Consider the following 21935-nt stretch of genomic DNA (forward strand, 5'->3'; position numbering starts at 1 on the left):
CAGTATATCAATAAAATGTGCTTATTTGTGTATATAAGAACATATAAAACATGCAGAAGGTCTTTCACCAAACGTTAATACTGCTTATTGCTCAGTGTTGGCAACATATTATTTTTTCTTTTTCTGTATTTTATCATTTTTCCCTCAATAAATATGGGCAACTGTATAATTTAAAAAAATAAATAAAAAGGCCAATGTTGCGGTAACCAATGAACAATTTTAACAATATTAAGCTCATTTCCAGTAACCCAAAGTTGAGGATACTTTAAAGCATTTTCTGCTGATGGTGACATGATAATATATGTTATTAGAAAAAGTCATTTCCAGTTATTGTATTGGAATTCAGTAATTACTTTTTCAATAAAGAAAGTGAAAACTATTAAAAGCAAAAATGTGAAATAAATTAGCTTTATATCCCACACTCAATTAAACTATCATAGCAAGAAGGTAATGAATTAAGATAATTTGAGGATAGGAATAAGTCTTTACAAAGCAGATATTTAACAGTCTTCTAAAATCCATTAAAATAGTCCAAAAGAAGATCACAGCAAAGTGGGCAGCCCACAGACACTTCAGTGAAATTGCAGCATGCATGCTAAGGAGGTGGAGAGAGAGTTCTTGTCTCAGAAGTCTGAGGTACGTGCACAAAGGAGCTCAAGCATGTAAAGCAGGCTTGGTGGCAGTGGGCTGAGCAGCAAAGACCAGCTTTCCACTGGCTCCACAGGTTTAGGAACAGCAAAATAGTCCTATTCCTCAGCCATGGGTTCTCTTAGTTACTCAGTTACTATCTGAGGAGTCACTGGTTTACAAGCACTATTTATTATAAGGAACATGCTTAAATCAGGTAAACTTTTGCCACTCTCCTGCTTAAAACCCTACAGTGCCTTTCTACTGCATTTGCAATGAAAACGGGATTCCTTACCATAGCCTAAAAGCCTGCTTGGGCTCCAGGTTTTGCCCTTCTCTACACTGCCGTCCTCCATCATTAACGCTGGCTTTCTCTCTTTTTCTACAAGAGGCCAAGTTCATTCCTCCCTCCAAAACTTGTAGTTCCTGCTCTCTCTGCCAGGAATACTCTTTCCTCTGATCTGTGCAGGACTAGAAAGTTGTCACTGACAGTAGGTTCAAACATCATCTCCTACTTAATCCCCCTTCTTCCACCCTGGTTGTTTCTTGTCAAATCATTCTTTTTAAATGTTTAGTTTTCTCCACAGTAGAAATGGTGATTTGCTATTCCTTTTTATCTGTCTTCCTCAATTAGAAGGTAAACCGTATGAGGTAGCAGGATGTACTCCAATTCCTAGAACTACGTCTGGTACATCGATAGTCAATATACAGCTGAATAAATGACTTGGCTGTTGTGGAGTGCTCAGGATTGCTTCATTGGTGCATTTAGAATGGTTGAGGGGAGCAGCTGTGAAAACATAGCCCAAGTAACTCAGTTTTCTACAGTCCCCGTCAGAACTGGGATGTAACCAGAGTACTATTCTGCTTTGGTTCCTCTGTGTATTGTGTCATATCACAAATTGACACTAAATTACCAGTAACCAGATCAGGGCTCAGGTGTTACCTTTGGTACAATCACACATGAAATTTCTGGAATGAACTCCTAACACACTATTTCCCTACTTGAAAATTATTTCATATTTTACATATGCTCAGTGAGGTTTTAACATAAAAGTTTATTTTAGAGAATCTCTAAGACAGAAATTGTGTGTATGTGTGTTTTCATTTTCTGAATATGATGTTACACTTCAATATTGCTGCAGTGCTTTTCAAATACATCCTGGCCCCATTTCAGCATGTCTTACCATCTGGGCAGACACCTTCCTCCTGTTCCTTGGAAGGCACTGGAGCAAACAGTCCTTTTGCATCCATTATCCTCTGACCCCAGGGAGATGCATAGATGTATTTTTAGGAGTCCTTGAATGTGTGTGTGTGTGTGTTTCTGAAAGGGTATGATGCTCCAGACACAAGTCTGAGAATCGCTGAGATAAACACTTAAGTGAAGGAGGATGTTTGAAACACTAAAGTCTCCAGGAGACAAAAGGTTCCAGCAGTCTTCACACTACAGAGTGATTTAGCTTAATCACCTTATTTCCTGTCTAATATACAACTTGAGAACAGCTGCTCTGTGAGAATCTGTGCTTTGCCAGTCAGAGGAAGAAGGAAAAGAGTAATTTTGTACAAAGACATAATAGCTCTTGTTCTCTAAATAGGAGCACCTGGGCACAGCGTTTCACAAGAGGGAAGGAACTAGGTAGGTGAAATGGAAGTAGGGCTTTGTGTGCTGAAACAAACTACCATTTTAATATCTTTCTTATGGGACTTGAGTTCAGGAAAAGAAAATGGGATTAGCTTCCTCCACCTTTGCTTCCAAAACATGGAATTTAGTCTCCTTCCCCTAAGTAGTTTATTTAATCTCTTCACAGTTCAAAGCAACTTTTATAGGTTAGCATGTAAAACTAGACCTTAAACCTAATGGTATTAACAAAGCAAAATGCATTCTGAATTTCAAATCGGTCTATGAATTCTTCAGCTCCCCTTCATACTGTCACAGCTCAAGGGTGGGCTCCCTTTATTCACCACTGAACTCCTTGGGCCCTATAAACTCCCTTCAGAGTAAGTGCTCATGGAACATTTTTGACAATACTGGCAGAGATTTGGGGTTATGGATGGTCCTAAACTTGTACCTGTGTTTTAAGTTTCAGGAAATTGTTCAAGTCTGTGTAATTCATGCAGCTAAAAGATGGAATCTAGCATTCGATTCTAGATTCAGGTGGCTCTCCTGCCTGCCTGAAAGAGGTCCTTTCTATGCTAGAAAACAGAGTGTCAAATTTGGGAGGCAGCTACCTAGGTGGAGAAAGGGTGACCAGTCAGAGGCATAGCCGCCAGCAACAGCTTCTAGAAAACAGGCAGAGGATGCCTAGTGAGAAATAGGGAAAGACAGTGCTTCTTGCTTCAGATCTGGCAATAACTTGGGAAGGAAAACTTTAGAAAAAGCAAAACAAACAAAGATTGCCTTATTCCATTAGCTCTGCCAGATGAGCAGCATATTCTGTATTAACTATTAACTTTGTGAAACACACAGAACTCAAAAATATAACAAAAGCAGGGACAAGGTGTGAGTAAATAGTTCAATTGTGTATTTCCCTCCATCATTCAGTGACCAGAAAGGAGTTCAACTTCAGAGGGCTACCAAGTTATCACAAATGTCAGGTAACTGGATCTAAAAAAGAAAAAAGCAAAGAAAAATACAACTACCAGAATGGAGAAGACGTAAGGAAACATTCAGAAAAGCAACCAAACAAAACAAGAATGGAGCAAACAAAAAGCTACAGACTTCTCAGCTTATGTAGATTGTGTGGGCAGAGAAGAGTAATGTGAATCTTCCTTCTTCCTTTTCTGCTTAGTCTAACTTGGCATGCCATTATAATTTCCAGCTCAGATAGAAAATGACTGGAAATGCTGATTTCTGCATTTGTCCCTAAAATACAACAGTTCTATAAGTAGTTCTATGGATGCTCTTGAAACCAACCCAAGATGGAAGGCTATTATTCTTTATTTTACTACCAGAGAGGTTCATAGGTGCCTGTATGTAATTGCCTGAGTGGCTACCTTCTATACAGTGTGATTATGAATTTGGGGGAAAATGACCAATTTCAGGTGGATAACTGGAATTCCAGTATTAGAGATCATTCCTTTAGACATCCTGTGCTCTCAGAAATATGTCATATGAACATAACTGAGGAGGTCATATCATAATCAATCACTAGTGGTATCTTCAGACCAGAGGGATACTCATGTCTTCAAGTCACTGAAGGGTAGGAAGAAGGGAAGGCAAATTTAAGAAGAAGTCGAATATTTTTAAAAGTTCTCTAAACTTTTAACAGAGGTGTTGAAAACAGGTGGCACTGTTTGTTATAAAAGGGTTGACCTTGATTAAATTATGTAAACTCTTTCAACCCTAAGTTTTGCCTACAGAGTTTTTGATAAGAGTCAAAAAGAAATGGGAGAAAAGCTCAAAGGTTCCAAATCTCAATTGAATCTATGATAATCTTGCATGATAGATCTCAGATCCATTTAATTACATAGGGACCGCATTGTTCAGGGATGGCCCCAAAGGTTTCTACTCTCTTGCACCCATGCATAGTGCATGTACAGATGCGGGTCAGTTCCCCTGAGAAACCCTGGGGCAGGAGTAGGTCCTTGGAGGAGCAAGGAGTGGAAAAATAGAGGTCCTGTCAGTTTGTACCTGAAAGGGAATGGTGGAAGTCTGGGGAAAACTGGTCACCATAGTAGTGACAGCAGAAAGACAGTATGGGGAAGAGATGTTTCATAACACAAAAGAAATGGCAAATACATGCATTGTATATTTATATGTGCAGTTATTTAATAACTGTTTCCTGTCTCTATTAACCCCATAGGAACAGGCAAATGTTTTATGTTTTTTTTTTTTTTTTTTTTTTTACAGGCTGCATTTTGATTCATTGTACACAAATGGGGTACAACTTTTCATTTCTATGGTTGTGCATGATGTAGATTCATTCCATTTGCATAATCATACATGCACATAGGGAAATGATGCTTGCCTCATTACACCATCTTTCATATCCCCGCCCCCTCCTCCCTCTCATTTCCCTCTACATAATCTGAAGTTCCTCCTTTCTTTTCTCAACCCCACACCCTAACCCCCATTATGTATCATCCTCCACTTATCAGGGAAAATATTCGACCTTTGGTTTTTTGGGGAATGGCTTATTTCACTTAGCATGATATTCTTCAATTCCATCCATTTATCTGCAAATGCCGTAATATTATTCTTCTTTATGGCTGAATAATATTCCATTGTGTATATATACCACTGTTTCTTTATCCATTCATCTGTTGAAGGGCATCTAGGTTGGTTCCACAATCTAGCCATTGTGAACTGAGCTGCTATAAACATTGAGTTGGCTGTGTTACTGAAATATGCTAATTTTAACTCACTCTTGTTTCACCTCTTCTTAACTATAAGGGATAATCAATATTTGTTGAATAAATGGAAATACAAAAAATAATTTCCTTTATATTTTAACTTCAATTTTTAAATTTTAGTTTTGAGGTGCTTATTTTCATTATTTTACTGTATTTTATCATTTTTAGTTTACATCTCTATAAGAACCTTCCCTTTTTCAATTAACTTTCTTTTTTCTATTTTTACTTTGATGCAATTTTATATCTCCAATAACTAAGGTAAGGGTCTTTTCAAATCTTGTTTACTTTTAGATGTTTTAATTTGGTTTTTTAGATTGTATCATTACAGTTCTTTAAATCCTCACTAAATTAGCTTTTAATTTTAATGATTATGTTCAGAGATCCTTTTGCTTTCTACTCTGTATTTTAATTTTCTTTGTAAGGAAAATGGTTTATGATGTTTGCGTATCTTATTAATGCTGTCTCATTTGATCATGGTATAGGCATCAAATGATGGAAATGATAGGGGGAATAATAGCTGCTCTTTCTTTCCTTGACCAGAACACTGGGGAGTGTTTTTAAGTTCAAGTCTGTGTGTCCTCAACCTATGGTCTTGCCACTACTCTAAGTGAGTGGCATTGTGTGAAATTACTGAAGCAAGCTAATGTGAAACCACTGAGATTATTCTCAAGCAAAGCAGGGATATGGTAACATTTATTTTAAGGAAGCAGTTAACATAAAAAGCTACTATAGTCACTACCCATTTAATTACTTCCTTTTGCATAATCTGTTTACCATAGCTCGGAATGCTCTAAATCTGTAAATGTGACAATAAAATGAGAAGAGAACTTAAACTGGTCTTTGATAACTACTACTCAATTGGCCATTTGATTTCCTTGTCCTCTCTAAAGCAATTGATGTAACTCTTATTTTTCTCTTCTCCTGAATTGGGTGCCTTCAGAGTTTGTAAACACAATAATTAAACTCTCTCTCTTTGACTTTTTGCATGAAAGCCAATTGTAAATGTGAGGAGTTGTTATGGGTTCATGGTGTGTGTGTGTGTGTGTGTGTGTGTGTGTGTGTGTGTGTGTGTGTTTCTCCCATAGACCTCATTCACAGCAAAACTAGGTCATTTCTTAACTGTGTGACCTTCAGCAAATTTCTTATTCTATCTTAATCTTTATCTCTTCTCATTTATAAAATGAAAATAGAATACTACTCAGTATGAAGATTCTACGGAAAATGTGCAACACATACAAGCACACACACAGATTATACTTTGTTAGGCTAAGGATCAGTTTTAAGAATTGAATGACTTTGGAGAAATCATGGCATCTCACCGTTCTTTTATTTCCTCAATCACAAATCAGGATAATATCTGTGGTTGGCCACTTTTAATTATTTAATTTACAATAGCTATAAATCTGATGCATCTGTGAAACAGATTTAATAAATAAAAAGCATCAAACAAAATGCATATGCCTTGTAAAAACACACAAAAATTACATGTTCACATTAAGAAAGTGATAAATGATGATCATGGAAAATTTAGAAGATTCAGGTGAAGAGAGACACATGTGGATGGCCCTGGACTCTCCTTCCTTTGTCCCTTCAGTAGTTCACTAAGCATCTGGTTCTGTGAATATAAGAGAACTCAATGGAAGCAAAGGGCAAATACCAGAGGATAAGCATATGAGACTTTACCTCTTTAAAAAGATCATTTTTTTTCTACCCATAGCTCTTTGTTATAGTGGTATGGATTTTAAATACCCCCAAAGGCCCATGTGTTAAAAAGTTTTGGTCCCCAGTTTGGCCCTATTGGAGGTGGTAGAAACCTTAAGACAGAGGGCCTAGTGGGAGGTCTTTAGATCCCTGGGGGCATGCCCTGGAAGGGGATCACGGGACCAACCCTGGCCCTTTCCCACTTTTGCTTCCTGGCCATGAGGTGAATGGTTTTGCTTGGCCACACGCTCCTCACTCTGATGTACTGCTTCAACACAGTCCTCAGAATATTGAGGCCAATCCCTCATGGACTGAACCATCCAAAACAATGAGCCAAAATCAATCTTTTTACAAGCTGATTGTGTCAGGCATTTGTTATAGCGATTGAAGGCTGCCAAGTGCCTTCCCACCATCATGTTTACCTAGGTTTTTCCATGCTTCCCTTTTGAACATATGTCACACCAGTAGGGTTCTGTCTACCAGGACGCTTTTCAGACCAGGTCAGGCTCTGATGGTTCCAGTATAGCTCTTGATGGGAAAACATGTGGGCTTCTGTATCATCTGCTCTGAAATTGCTATCAATGAGTCTTTTCATGTTCCTATACCATACATCACAAATAATAAGTCTTTCTGTGCCCCTTTGCAAAACAATAAAACAAAATAAGTTCATATTAAGCTGTAGATACCACAATCCATGGAAAATCACTTGTTGACATTTTAATAGCACTTTGGATTCTTTTGGAAATGTTCATGTACTTAGAACTTCTCAGTTGGAATCACAGAGGCTTCATGAGCATTTCCCACCTCTATAGGACAACAAGAACAGAAAACCAGAACATTTTCCTCTGAACTGCACATGGGAAGATATTCAATTTGTTAAATGCAAATTTCTAGGTACTCTTCTATCCTCTCTGCAAAAAGTTATTTTTTATACTCATGTATTCATTTTATTTAACTACTTTTGATAACTACAAGTATACAGCAGTTTGTGAGAACATAGAGTGGAAGAGAGAGAGGTTCAACATATTTCTTGCTTTCTAAAATTTATATCCTAGTAGAAGAGCCAGGTACATGAAAATTAAACATCTCATTCATCATTACACTTACAATAACTGACAAATGATACTCAGTAGAACAATCCTCCCAACAAGACTGCAATGCTTTTGACTTAAAGAATGTCCCATATCTATGACCAAATGTGCAAAATTCTCATTCATAGTAACTCTAAGAATTTATTGAAAAAACTTAACTAGATAGCCTGCTAATTTTAAATATTCTACTCAACAAGCCAACCGATCAACTTTATAACATTTAAGACATCTTGCAAACAATATAACGAATTTTCTGATGATCATAATAACCAGACCTTTCAAATGTCAAATAATTCTTGAAGAATGTGGAATATAAGTAAATGCAGTCACAATTTTGTCAGGTGTTGTAAGAGTAATTGGGCACTGGTGATTAAATGACATTTAATGATAAGAAAGGGCCCAATTGAATTTTAACTTGTAAATACATTGTCTTTTAGTGTATACTGAAATTAAATTCCTTTCAGTACCCCAAGACATGGAAACAATATTCGAACTTCTAAAATTGGATAGGAATTTAGGTTGGTGCTTATTTGCACTAGATTTTTCAAGGAATATAGAGTTCACACATAAAGGAAGATCTATGAGAAAAAATGAAGTATGATAATTTTCTATTATTTTTTTCTAATCACGTCATATTATTGGTTTCTGGAGTTAGATGCAGTTTTCTCTGCACCTTGTGTATCCTGTGAGTAAGGGAGGGGAAATGACCTTCTCCCCTTCATTACCTCCTTTCCTCCTTCTTTCCTTCCCTCTTTCATCTCTCTGTTTTTCTCTCTTTTTCATGTTATCCTTATTAAGAAACAGTTTTGAAATTTATGATGAACATGATCACAGAAGCATGAACATGTAAATTTCATCAGATGAAATGATGGTATTGGCAGCATTCCAGGGTGTTAGATGATGATTTCAGTGCAATTTTTGGTATCCCTAATGCTAGATATGATAAGGGAGGTTATCTCAGGTCAGGGCTTGTCATGAATGAGCCATATAATCAAATGTGATATACAGTCAAGTTCTGTTATGATGTAAAGAAGGCCTCAGAGGAAATGCATAAGAGGTTGGACTATGTCAAAATTAGCAATGAATAAATAAGGATTCAGTCATGAGTCTAAATTTTATAATATATGAATGCAACAGGTCCTAAAACCCTGGGAGCTACCCTAGATTTAGTTTTACAGAGGTTATTTAAAACCTCAGCTAGATCTTGTTTTTGTTTTTATTTTTTGTTTTTGTTTTTAATCTTTTGTTCATTTTAAATGTTAAGTCATATGGGATATCTATTTATATCTATCTATCCATCCAAGAGCAGGTTTGGATGACAGGAATATGTTATCAGATCCAGAGTCAGGTTGCCTAAATGTTATGTCTTGTGAGGTTTAAATATTTACAAAGCATAGTGCTCTTCATTCAAATGAAGAGCATTTAGTCTCAACATCCATATCCAGGATGCTGAAGGGTCATAGGGGTAAATGCTGATTAGCTTGCTATTACCCAGGTTGCTACAGAGGTGCTCTGTCCTCCACAATACTGCCTGATTCTCTATGGAATCCAACTCTATTGGAACCAACTCTATTGGAACAGAATCCTGGCATATAGAGTTCATGATCATACCCTTCAAGACAGTTGCTGCTTAACAGTGAATTAACAAAAGTGCTTCTAATTATTTAACATGTCGCTTAAGAGGGAGAATAGATTGCACATTATTTTTGTAAATACCATAAGAGATTGTGATACTATTAAATTTTGTGTTGTCATTCAGTTAAATTTATGATTTATGAAAACATGCTAGAACCCTATAGCAGAGGTTGGCAAGACACATAAGATCCTTTATACCATCTCTCTGTCACCATCAAGATTAGGTTCAAACACAATTAATTTAAAGACAATAAAATCAGCATAAAAGTGGCAAATACAACGTCCAGGCATGACTCATTCACTATACTTGCTATCAACTGTGATTTTTCTTCTTTTTGCTTGACAGATCAGGCAAATCCTTGGAATACTCTAAAACTTGAGTTTGATGGAATGAAATCATTAGATGGAAGAAGCCTGAAATTTTAAATAATCACATTAACAAATTTCTACCCTTCCCAGCTTAAATTTACTATAACATGATTAATAAATAAACCTTTATTGTGGTAAGCCACCAAATCGTGAGGTTGTTCTTATAAAAATTGCCCATTGTATCTAATCTTTTAGGATGCAATGGGTATTTTTGAATATGATTTACATGAACAAAACACATTATGTGAAAGTTCAGGTGTCAATCAACATGCATGGCACTTGAATTTTACTAATTCCAATGCTTTTCATGCATATTTCTGTGTCTTGCATGTTGAAATGATCTTCTTGGCCCAGACAGGGAGACTTTGTGCACCGTATATAGCAACAGGAATTTCTTAAAGATGATGCTGGTTAAATTGATGATATCCCCGGCAACTTCACACACAAAAAAGATGATGAAGACAATTGTGCCAATGACACCTTGTTGAATAATATTTGTAATGAACTGTAATTAGTTTCCTTCATTATCTTACTTATTTTCAGACATAGGACAATTGCTATTTTTCCTATTTTAAATGTGTTGAAAATGAACCCCAGAAAATGTTCAACTAATAAAATACACAGGAAAACTCATATTCAGATCTTCAGATTATTGACCTAAAGTTCGTGCATTACTACTAACCTACAATTATTCAAGTAGATCCTGTCATAAAATTATAGGTGTGCATGAGCCTATTTAAAAGACAGGGAGTTCATTCACAATGTAACTTAATAGAAGTTAGTATAAAGAATCTTGGTGCCACAGCTCACAGAATTTCTGTGTAATGATGTCATTATCATACAGCTAGGATATTATACTGCACTTAAGAGATGTAAAATAGTAATTTAAATATTTACTGCTTTGGGCTTCTTATTTATTACTAAAGCAGCTTTGAGATGAGAATTCAAACACTATTTTACATTTATTTCTCAAGCTCTGTCACGAAATATTTCAGCACAAGGAATCTAGTATTTCTGAGAGGACTACTTCTACCCAGTCCATTGTATCTGGTCTGACCCTTTCTTCCCTTTTTGCTGATAGCTGCAACAAGTGTCTAATACAAGGGACCAAATGGACAGCTGCCAATTTTCCAAAACTTTTCCTAGAGATTTATCATTTATACTATATCCAAAAGCAACACTCAGAAAAAAGTTCTTGAATCCCTCCTCAGAAATGTCAATGGGTAACATGTTCTGAGGTCTGCGATTCCTGTTTTTCCCATGGGAAGTATGAGAGGAGCAGGAGCAGACACAAAGGAAGTCATTTCCAGCAGTCATTTCCAGGCTGTGTTGCCAGGCCTAGAACTGGATGGCTTGAATGTGATTTGGCCCTCTCCCTCGCTTTTGTACCCTAAGGAGAATTTTTCAAAATACATAAGTACATGATCATCAGAAACAGCACAATTTACCCATTCTCAGAGAGTGTGTCTCTGTTGCTTCTGAAATAAAAGAAATTTTGAAGTACTAGGTAAAATACAGTATCAACTGCTAATTTAATAGCAGCTGTAGTTTATATAGTACATAATAGATGCTAGTTATACAATTCATAGTTTATATGCTATCTAGTCTCTAAATTATTTTCATATAGAGTATTTCATCTTTTCAAAATTTTGTGTGGCAGGAATTATTATGCCTATTTGTTTTTAGCTTGTGAGAACACTGATCCTTAGCATCTGTTTGGCTATCCCCTTGCCTTCTATGATCATCCCTCCATCTCCTCTGTGGTAATCGAGTTTCCTTTTACAGTGTCACGCTGTGCAGAGGCAGTCCTACTCACGTCTCTCCACTCTACTCATCATTCTTACATTTTGAGCTAATTTTATTTAATTTAAATCATTGTAGCTTGATTGCATTATTTAAACTTGCTCTCATACAACATATTTATTTAACCATCAACTTTTTTGAAAATTCCCCTACATGGTGTTTCATGATCCTCATGATGTAAATATACCCACCACAAGTGATTTTGAACTGCCAAAGATTAAAAAAATGACTCATGAAATCTCCACATATTTAACATAGTTCTACTGACTATACATAAGCCAACTCTGCCACACCACTATCAGTGTTAATTCAGATCCAGTGTTGGCTTGCCTGGAGCTCATGGTCTGAAGGGAGATAGATTCAAATTATGAAAATAAATAATATGTGGTAATACTTGTTACAGTGGAAGTATGTTCTAGAAACAGATAAGTCATTGGAAGGGAAGGATCAATTACTTGGGGGTGAAACTCAGAGATGCTTTCTTTGACAAGGTACTTGAAGCTCTAAAACCTCAAGGATAAGTGTAAATGTTCTAGTGCCCTATAGCAGTTAAGGTCATTCAAGCAGAGGGAAGGGTTTTCAAAGGCATGGATGGATGCTTTGTCACAGTGTCATTCTTTCCTCATGTTACATGGGGAAAGGGAGGTAAGGAGGCCTCCCGTCAGGGAGAACTTTTTGTGCTCTGTGTTGTAGTTCAGTCAATTGAATGACAATTCGTGACCAGTAGGATATACCTGCCTCTAATTTGTTGCCATAAGTTTGTCTAACTCTGTCTGTGTCTAAAATCAGTTTGCTTTCTCATCATGATCTTCTGTTTTCCATTTCCTCTGGGAAAACATTCTTGATTGCTTCCATACTCATTCCCCTTCTCTCCTGCCGTGTACATCCAAGCATGGTAAACTGCCCTTCCTTTGGGGACATTCCTATGTGCTTCCATACATTTATTTCCAACATTGCAAATTTATTTGTTTAGAGGACTGTGCTGTTCAAAGGGATAGCTCCTTGAGGTCTAGGACTGGCTTTTACTGTTTGCATTACTGGAACCTAGAACAGTGCATGCTACATTGAAGACACTGAATGTATTATTATGGATTGTGTTGAATTAATGAGATGCTTCTTGACCGTAATTCAACAGACTGAACAAAGATCAAAGGGATTGTAGTATTCTGTTTTCTGGCTTCACCTTTTTCTAATCGCTTCTTTCATAGACTCAGAGGGAATGAGTACCAAGAGTTCATACTAACATTGCTTAGAGAATGAAAACTCACCAGGCCCCTTTAGCCTCCTTGAGCTTTTCTACAGGCTGAAATATGCCCACTTTAAGCTTAGCTTAAGCAAGATTATAAGGAAGCTGATAAGAGTGAGGAAGGATTTCCAAGATGCTCAGAAGTGAGGCAGAAATGCTGATCCTTGAATTGCTGTGCATGGCTTTAGGGTATTTCTAAACTTGGCAGCCAATGTAAGTCCACCTCCACCAGTTATAGAAACCAGAAACTTTCTCTTAAAAATCACTGAATTTCAGAGATGGAAATTTCTTTCAAATATCTACATTGGCAGATTTCAATTTGACTCTAGAGGTCGATTCTCCTGGAATATGCCATTCACTATTAATCTTTCCTTGGACATCTTATAGCCTCTGGCTAATATGTATACAAAATTGGAAGAGCAACAGAAACTAAATTAGAGTTATCCTTAGGATTAAACCAGATGACGCAGATATAATGCCTACCCCTAGCTGCATCTCCATTGATGATTTATTATATCACTGTGTCAAGTGGAGTCAATGGTTGGGATCAGGATCCAGGTACCTGAGAATCAATCTCCAAGTCTCTGTCACTTACTGATGTATTGTTTTAGATTGGACAATTAATTTATCTGAACTCTTGTTTTTCTCATTTGTAGAATAGTAATTATAGCAACTACCACAAAGGATTGCAGAGAGAATTAAACTATATAGTATCTAGAGTTTAAGATAGGGTTAGTCCCAGAATTGGTAAGAAAATAAAAGATAGATTAGCATGTGACAAAAGAATTGAATTTCATGCTTCGAGATAAAAAAGGGTAATCCCTACTATCTATATGTCCATATATATATGAAACTGACCCATTAATGTTACTCTTCACTGCTATTGCTCATCCATTACCAAACAATGAATAAATGTTCCAATACAAGCAAAGTAACCAGAGTATATATCATTGTTTGTAATCATGATATATAGTCATTTCTGCTTCTCAGTTAACTTTGAAATAATGACATTCTCACAACTTCAAAACTGTATTCATCGTTTTTAAAAAAAAAAAGTTTAAGTTTCTTATATTTTTGTGTTAAAAATATTCAGCTAGTATTAGGGTGTAATTTTGTTATCCTGGAAATTAAATTGTTTGGTTATAATAGAGATTCCTCCAAATCACCTGCCTCTTTATTCCATTTCTTCCTCTAATAAATAAGTCTCACTTGAAATTACTTTTTTGATGAGTGATTCAAACATGCTGTTCTGTAACAAATATAATAGCAAAACCCAAGGCCTAAATGCTCAATTCACTATTATGCATAGATTGGTTATGGGCTTAAATACACTAAGAACATTTACAAGTCTAGAATTATTTAGACTCACATTACTGTCATAATACTACCACACATTTCTCTGAATCACTATGAAATTTGTGCTATGTGAGGACAGAAATTCTATTTATTCATCTCCAAGTCTCCAGCTCATAATACACAGTGTGATCTCATAGTGGGTATGTTGAAAACATAAACACTTGGTCCCTCTTAGCTATCAGGTTACTAATGTTTACTTCCCATTTGATTTCATTGTTTTTTGTTATTATTGTTGACAAGTGATGACTATTTAAAGAGCAAGCAATAAAGAATAGAGATTGCAACTATGTAAGTCATTGTATGAGTTTGACTACATGGATTTCAGTTTATTTTATTTTTAATTTTTTGGTACTGGAGATTGAACCAAGAGTCACTTAATCATTGAGCCACATCCCCAGCCCTTTTTTATGTTTTATTTTGGGAGAGTGTCTTGCTAAGTCCTTAGGACCTTGCTAAGTTGCTGAGGGTGTTTTTGAACTTAGAGCCCTCCTGCTTCAGCTTCCTCAGTCGCTGAGATTACAGGCATGTGCCGTGGTGCCTGGCTCCTCAGATTATTTTATATCTAGGCTTTGGTGGTTACTTCCACTGAAGTTAAATTCAGATTTCTCAAATTAGTCATAAATCTGCACGGCTTCTCTGTGGAAATGCACATTCTTTAGAAAAGTGTAAAGAATGCAAATGCTTGCTTTGGTTTCCAATTACACCTCCAAAGATGAAGGGCATTAATTTAAGTAACTGTTATGTTTAGCTCCTTTTCACAAGAGTACAGAAAGAACCAATGTGTATTGCTTATGTATTGTGTATAAAACTGTTTCTTTTTTTTATTTAAAAAATCAAGTTTCTTATTGCTATGTATAAAGTCCATGCTGAGCATTAACATACTTGTGTGACCACTAGAACATTAGACAACAAACATACCACCCCAAGAAGTCCTTTGTGCCCTTTCTTGTTAATCTCCTATGCTTACTGCAAGACATTACCATCTATTGACTTCATCTGTGCCTTTTTAGGGATGTAAGAGAAATTATATAATATGAAATTTTTTTTCTTTTACCACATATTTCAATTTAATTATTTATAGACACTATAAAGTTTAGAGAACTTAAGTAACTTACCCTTTCAAAGCCTAGTTTTGATCTCAGAAATTTCATAAACAATGACTAAATAGAGTAATACTGTCAGGAGGGGGTTAATTATCATTATTAAAGTGTCTGTTCATATAGAGCTAATGCTGGCATATTGGAACATAAATGGAAATATCACTGGGTGAGCTTCATCTAGTTCCAGCTCCTTAACTTCTAGCTCAATGAGTTCTCAAATAATTACAGAGACATTAATTAATGGTTAGCCACCATGGGAGGGTCCTAAGATCTTGCCTGGTGAACCATGCCTCTCACAACAATAACTGAGTTAGCACATCTATGCTTACTTTGGCTGAAAGTAAATTAAGAGCTAGAGAGCTTAAAAAACACATGAGATTTAGAAAATTAATGTACACAATGCAATATATATGTAGGAACTTTCCAAACTGTAAATGCAGAGACAAAATTATTTATCAACCAAGGTATGGGTCTCCCTCTCTTCATCTTATAAAAACCTGAGTAAGGCAATATGTTTAATTTTACTTTTAGTGTTATTATTATGCTTTTTTGCAGTGCTAGATTTGAACCCAGGGCCTCATGCGTGCTACACAAGCCCTTTACCACTGAGCTATATCATTAGCACTTGTTTTGGTTTATAAAATAAATAAGATAAAGAAGATAGAGATTTGGGGCAACATACCATAAAAACGTGATTTTATGTATCTCTGCTCTAAGATGATTTAAAAACTTAGGAAAAAAGAATTAGAATAATTCTGATATAATGTAAAAATTGGGAAAATAGCAATTTCCCAGGAGATATTAATCATACTGTTGAAAAAAAGAGTTTTTTCTCAATGCTTGATCTTACTTGACACCTCTTACTGACTCAACTGTACTGGCCTGAGTGTGTAGAGTGTTACAAGAGGTCATCTGCTTCCTTAGTATAATTCAGAAGTATTTAAGTGCTTACTATATGCTCAGACCATGGGACTTAAATGTTTTAAAAGGTAGGAACTATTTTATTGGCCTTAAAACAGATTGAGTTTATGAATGACTGGGGAAATGTGGAAGTGACCTAAGTACTGAAAATCACATGCTCTCCCTTCCCCTTCAATTCAGGTTAAGTGATGTTGAACAGTGGACTTTCCTTGTTTCTGCATAAAGTCCTTTCCTTTCTGGACATAGGATGGGATTTTGTTATTAAATAGAACCTTTTTTACATATCTAAGTGACTGCCCTCATGAAATCTGCTGCCGCTTTTGGAGAGGCATTCATAAACTGACCTTGTCTTTGTGAGGTCATTGATTCTTCTGAGGATGGATTCCTCTATCCTGGGATGTGGGCTGCCCCAGCTGCTGTTATTAGAAAGATAATCAACCTGATAGACCAAACCTTGATGGGCATTCAGGTGGCTTAGTCATTCAGATGAGGAAGTATATACTTCTGAGGTGTGATCAATGTCTCTCTGGGCACTGACATGAACCCCAAAGGAGACACCATCCTTGCAGTTGGGAATGATGTCCCCTATGCAACCAACATCTTAACAGAAATTATTTCAGAGTGTAGAAACTTTATGGCTTTCTCTTGGTGAATGCATAAAATGTTTGGAGCCAGATCTCTGATGGAAGTTCAGGACTTCAATTTTCTTCAGTTATTGATGTTCACAGAAAAATTTCTCAACATATTCTACATACATTAGTCCTCCAGAATGATGGTTACCGGCCATAATCACATATAGTGGAGAAGTGTTTAGACCACTACATAAATTAAACAGAACATTCATATCTAAAGTTAATTAGTGCATCTGACACTAAAATGTCTTCCACCATTGCTGTCCTATCTTTCATTTGATTTTATAACCACCTATTTCTTGCTAAAGGCTATCAGGAGACACAGCCAAGACTGAACACATTTTTTTTTTTCCAGAATTTTTGAATATGTGAGTAGTTCCTGGAAATCCTGATTATTCATTGTAGAGAAGTGACCTAAAAATGAAAGAAAAGTATCAAAAATTCTATAGCAAGACTGAGGTTATAAAAGAAATTCAGAGCTGAAGAATGGCATTATTATTCAAGGCCAAAATTTGACTTTTGTAAAAGGTTTTTCTATCTTTTGTAGCCCATGGGTTCCCTCCCCTCCCAGTTATATACACTTGAAAGTATTCTGTGTCTTTTAAAATGTTTTTTATTGGTGCATTATAATTATCCTTAACAGTTGAACTCATTGTGACATATTCATATATGCACATAATTTAATTAATATCATTTCCCAGTACTTTCCCTTAACCTCCCCTCCTCCCTCCAATTCCTTTCTTATATTCTATATGTGTCTTCTATTATGATTATTATTATTATATTAATTAGTACATTATGATTTTTATATGAAAGTGGGATGTCACTCTTTAATGATTGTTGGTTATTTAAATATACATTAAGCTTCTATAAGTGGGGTTACTAAATTAAGAGAAAACACATTTTGAGATTTTACATCATAGACCTATGCTTTTTTAGAGAAATTGAGGTCAAGTCACTGTCTTACCAATATCGTGTGCATATCCCTGCTTCCCATGTTTCCATGTGTGTGAATTACTACTACTAGCATATACATTATAGATTCCTATCTTAATATAAAAACTAATGTCATTTCCTAATCAAATAAAGAACAATTGTATCATTGGGTTTTTGAGTTTTCATAATATAAATCCCCCTCTTTGTGATTACTGGGGGCCTCCTTGGGTCTGTAGTCCCTTTAGCCAACTGGGACCACACCAGAATCATGGTCCTGCTTCTTTGCTTCCCCTTATTCACTCTTTCCCAAGGAATACTTTCCCATGAGTACTGATTGTTGGGGAAGAAATTCTCATGAGTGTTTTGATAGTGCATCTTTCGTCTTTATCTTTAGAATCAGGCCACTACCAAACAATGTTGCCTTTTGGATTCACCCTGCTTTGCACAAGGGAGAAGACTCCCTCCATGTCAGAGAGCATTGCAATTTCCAGTCTTACCCCACATTGAGATTGAGTAGTTATTTTGGTCTGCTTCCAGGGGTTGAAGGAACTAACTTCTATGACCAATGATCTAAAACCTAATTATCCAATCAGTGCATCAGGACGACATCGACATTGTAATCTCCATCCCTTTTCCAATATTTTAATAGAATATAAACTTGGAAGACCCAGAGAAGTCTGTAAGTCTCCTTAATGTGTTTCCAAGATGTGTATGAGTGTTGTGTACATATATATTTTTTTCAGGAGAGGAAAACCTGTTCTTTTACATACATATTCATATTTCTATATATAATAATCCATGAGTCATAATACAGGAATAAGAATGCATTCAGATACTGAACACTGTTAGTGATATAACATTTGACTTAGGTTCAGTTCATTGAAACCTACTAGTAATATTTCTTTCTTTGCCTGCAAAAGGATTAAAATTAACTTCAGTAACTTCTGGCCCCCTTGTTTGCTTATATATACTGGCTCATTTTTCATCTCAAGCCTTAAAATTCCTTTATGAAGTGAGCAGCACTAATACTAGGTTTCATGATTCAAAGCTGAATAATTAGCAGCTTTGTCAATATCATGACACCGCTAGCATGGTAGTAACTGGCTCTGAGGAAATAGGGGAGCGCATTGGTGGACTTCCTGGTGTAAATACTCCCACTGTAATGGATTTCAAATCACCAACTACTTCACAGAATTCCTGAATATTTAACAAGCAGCACCTCATTGCCAACAACCACTAATTTAACCCAAGTTTTATGATTCTCACTCTGGGGTTTTATTCTGCCATACTTATCTGGCTTTTTATATGGTCCCCTCTTTCTTTTAACTTATACCTTTAAATTATAGTTCTTAATTCTGTCTACATTCCTCCTTCCAATACAAACTTTAAATGACAGAGAAATCCTAATATGTGACTTTTAATTTGATCTTGCTCTTGATGCACAAAAATATGTCAGAAGTTCTTCATTTCCCTTAAGAACAAATTTAAACTCCTAAAGTGGTTTATAATGCCATCCAAAATCTAGAGTATGATTTTCAACACGATTTCATAGCCAATAACTTCATTAATCTGATTCAGTCAAAGTGAATTCTATCTGAATACAAAAATATAGAATATTGGACATTTTATCAAATATTGAAATGTATCATAATCTTGGTCATTTTGGAGACCTCTTTCAAGACAGATCCCAGGTGCATTTGCATCATATTTTATCTTTGAAGTTAAACCCTTTGTTTCTGCCAAACAGCCCTGTGGTAAATGGAATAATAGTACCCGAAGATGTTCATATTGTGTTCCCCACAAAATGTGAATATGACCTTGCATTGCAAAAGGAACTTTGTAGATGTGATTAAGGTTATAAACCTTGAGAAGGGGAGAGTATTCTGGGCTATCAAAATGAACCCAATCTAATAACATGAAACCTTAAAATTAGAGAGTCTTTCCTGGCACTGTGAGAGAAATCTGAGTTGAAAAGAACTCAAACCACTGTCTTTCCTCTTGGAGAAAAGAGGCCAGGAGTCTTCTGATGGGACAGCTTCTACAAGGTAGGAAAGGGTCTTACTTACTGCCAAGGATCTAATGGAGGCAGGAGTACTACACCTTCAAGGAGCTGAATCCTGCCAATAACTCTAAAGTACAGGAGATTAATTCTCCAACCAAGTCTTTAGAAAAGAACACAGCCAGGCTGATAGCTTTATTTTAGCCCAATGTGACTCAGGCCAGAGCTCAGCCCCGCAGAACTGTAAGATAGCACTTTTGTGTTTTGTAAGCTGCCAAGTGTGTGTTGATTTGGTATTGCAATAATGGGAAATGAATGCAGACCCCTCATCAGATGACAGTGATCAGTTGTGAATATTGCTCTATATTCTTCCCCTCTTATGCAAATCCTACCCATTCTTTAGGGTCCAGTTCCAAAACCATCTTTTCTTTATCCCTGTTCTCTTATTGCAAGGTGATGTCCCATTTCCTTACTGTCATCTCAATCACTCATTTAAGGAATGCATTTAATTCATTGCTTATTAGTATGTACTTTTTCAATACAGCTTTGTAAGACTGAGGGAATTTGCTATTAAACATTTTATTTTACTTTTTCAGCATTTCACATTTCCTTTCTCATCCTTACTAGATAATCAAGTGTTTTCACCTTTACTTCTATTATTTTAGTGGGTATTTTGGCCTGAATATTTATTCTTCCTCAAAATTCATACATTGAAGGCCTAACCCCCAATGAAATGGCATTTGTAGATGGAACTCTTAGAGGTAAATGGGCTTAGATGAGGTCATGAGGGTGGGCTTCTGTTAGTTTCTGTTGTGGTTTGATTGCGAGGTGTGCCCCAAAAGCTCACACGTAAGACAATGCAAGAAGGTTTAAAGGAGAAATGATTGGGTTGTAAGAGTTTTAACTCAATCAGTGAATTAATCCTGATAGGGATAAAGTGAGTGGTAACTGAAGTGGTAGGGTGTGGCTGGAGGAGGTGGGAATTGAGGGTGTGGCTTTGGGGTATATATTTGTATCTGGAGCATGGAGTCTCTGTTTGCTTCCTGATCACCATATGAGCTGGTTCCCTCTGCCACCCTCTTCTACCATGATATTCTGCCTCACCTGGAGCCCCAAGGAATGTAGCCAGCCTTCTGTGGATGGAGACTCCTGAAAATGTGAGCCCTCAAATAAACTTTTCTTCCCTAAAATTGTTCTGGTCAGATCTTTTAGTCACAGCAGCAAAAAAAGCTGACTAAAACAGTTTCCTTGTAAGAACAGATACTGGAGCAGAGCACATGGTGATCTTTCTGGGCTTGTGCACAAACAGGTCATGTGAGCACACAGTGGGAAGGCAGTAGTCTGAAATCTAGGAAGGAAGCCCTCAGGAGAAATTAACTGGCTGGCATCCTGACCTCAGACTTCCAGCCTCAGAATTGTGAGGAATTAAACTTCTATAGTTTAAGCCTGACAACCTGTGATATTTTATTATTGCAGCCCCAGCAGACCAAGACAGTCAATCAATACATTAACTTCTCTGCCTTAGAGATCCAAGTGATCCAACTTTAAAATATTTTAATACTGAGCAGCCCCTTCAAACTTATATGAAATATTATTCAGCATACATTCATTTTTAAACTTCACACAGAGATTAATATTGTTGCAATCATTTATTTTAAAAGGTAATATGTTCTAGATTTATTTACATATTGATCAATTTCTCTATGCACCATTTTTGTTTAACTAGCATTGTCTTTTTAAAATCATTTTGTGGGTGCAGGAGATATATACTCTAGAAATTCCTAGATGGATATGAGTCTTTTGGTATGACATTTTATTTTCTACTAGAAAAGTGTTTTATTTTGAAGTCATTTTGCTTCAGTTATAATTCTGAATTGATTTTCTTTTTTTCTCTGAGAGCACTGAAAACAGTCTTTTGCACTGGCTTCTGTCTCAGCTGCTTACCTTGGAAAAGCTGCTCTGAGACTCAGTCAGTGTTCTCAGCCTCTGCAGTCACAGGGCAAGTTTTGAAACAGATGTTGACACCTGGTCCCTTCTGAGACTTGTAATTAATTGGTGTACGGAAGCTGATGTTTATAAATGCCTTGTGTGATTATAAGAACTGGTCTAAATGTTTTTGACTTTTAAGTGATATCTCTCTTTTTTGAATGCTTTTAATACCCTCCCCTC

This window comes from Sciurus vulgaris, assembly GCF_902686455.1.
Source record: "Sciurus vulgaris genome assembly, chromosome: 3".
In the NCBI taxonomy this organism is placed as follows: Eukaryota; Metazoa; Chordata; class Mammalia; order Rodentia; family Sciuridae; genus Sciurus; species Sciurus vulgaris.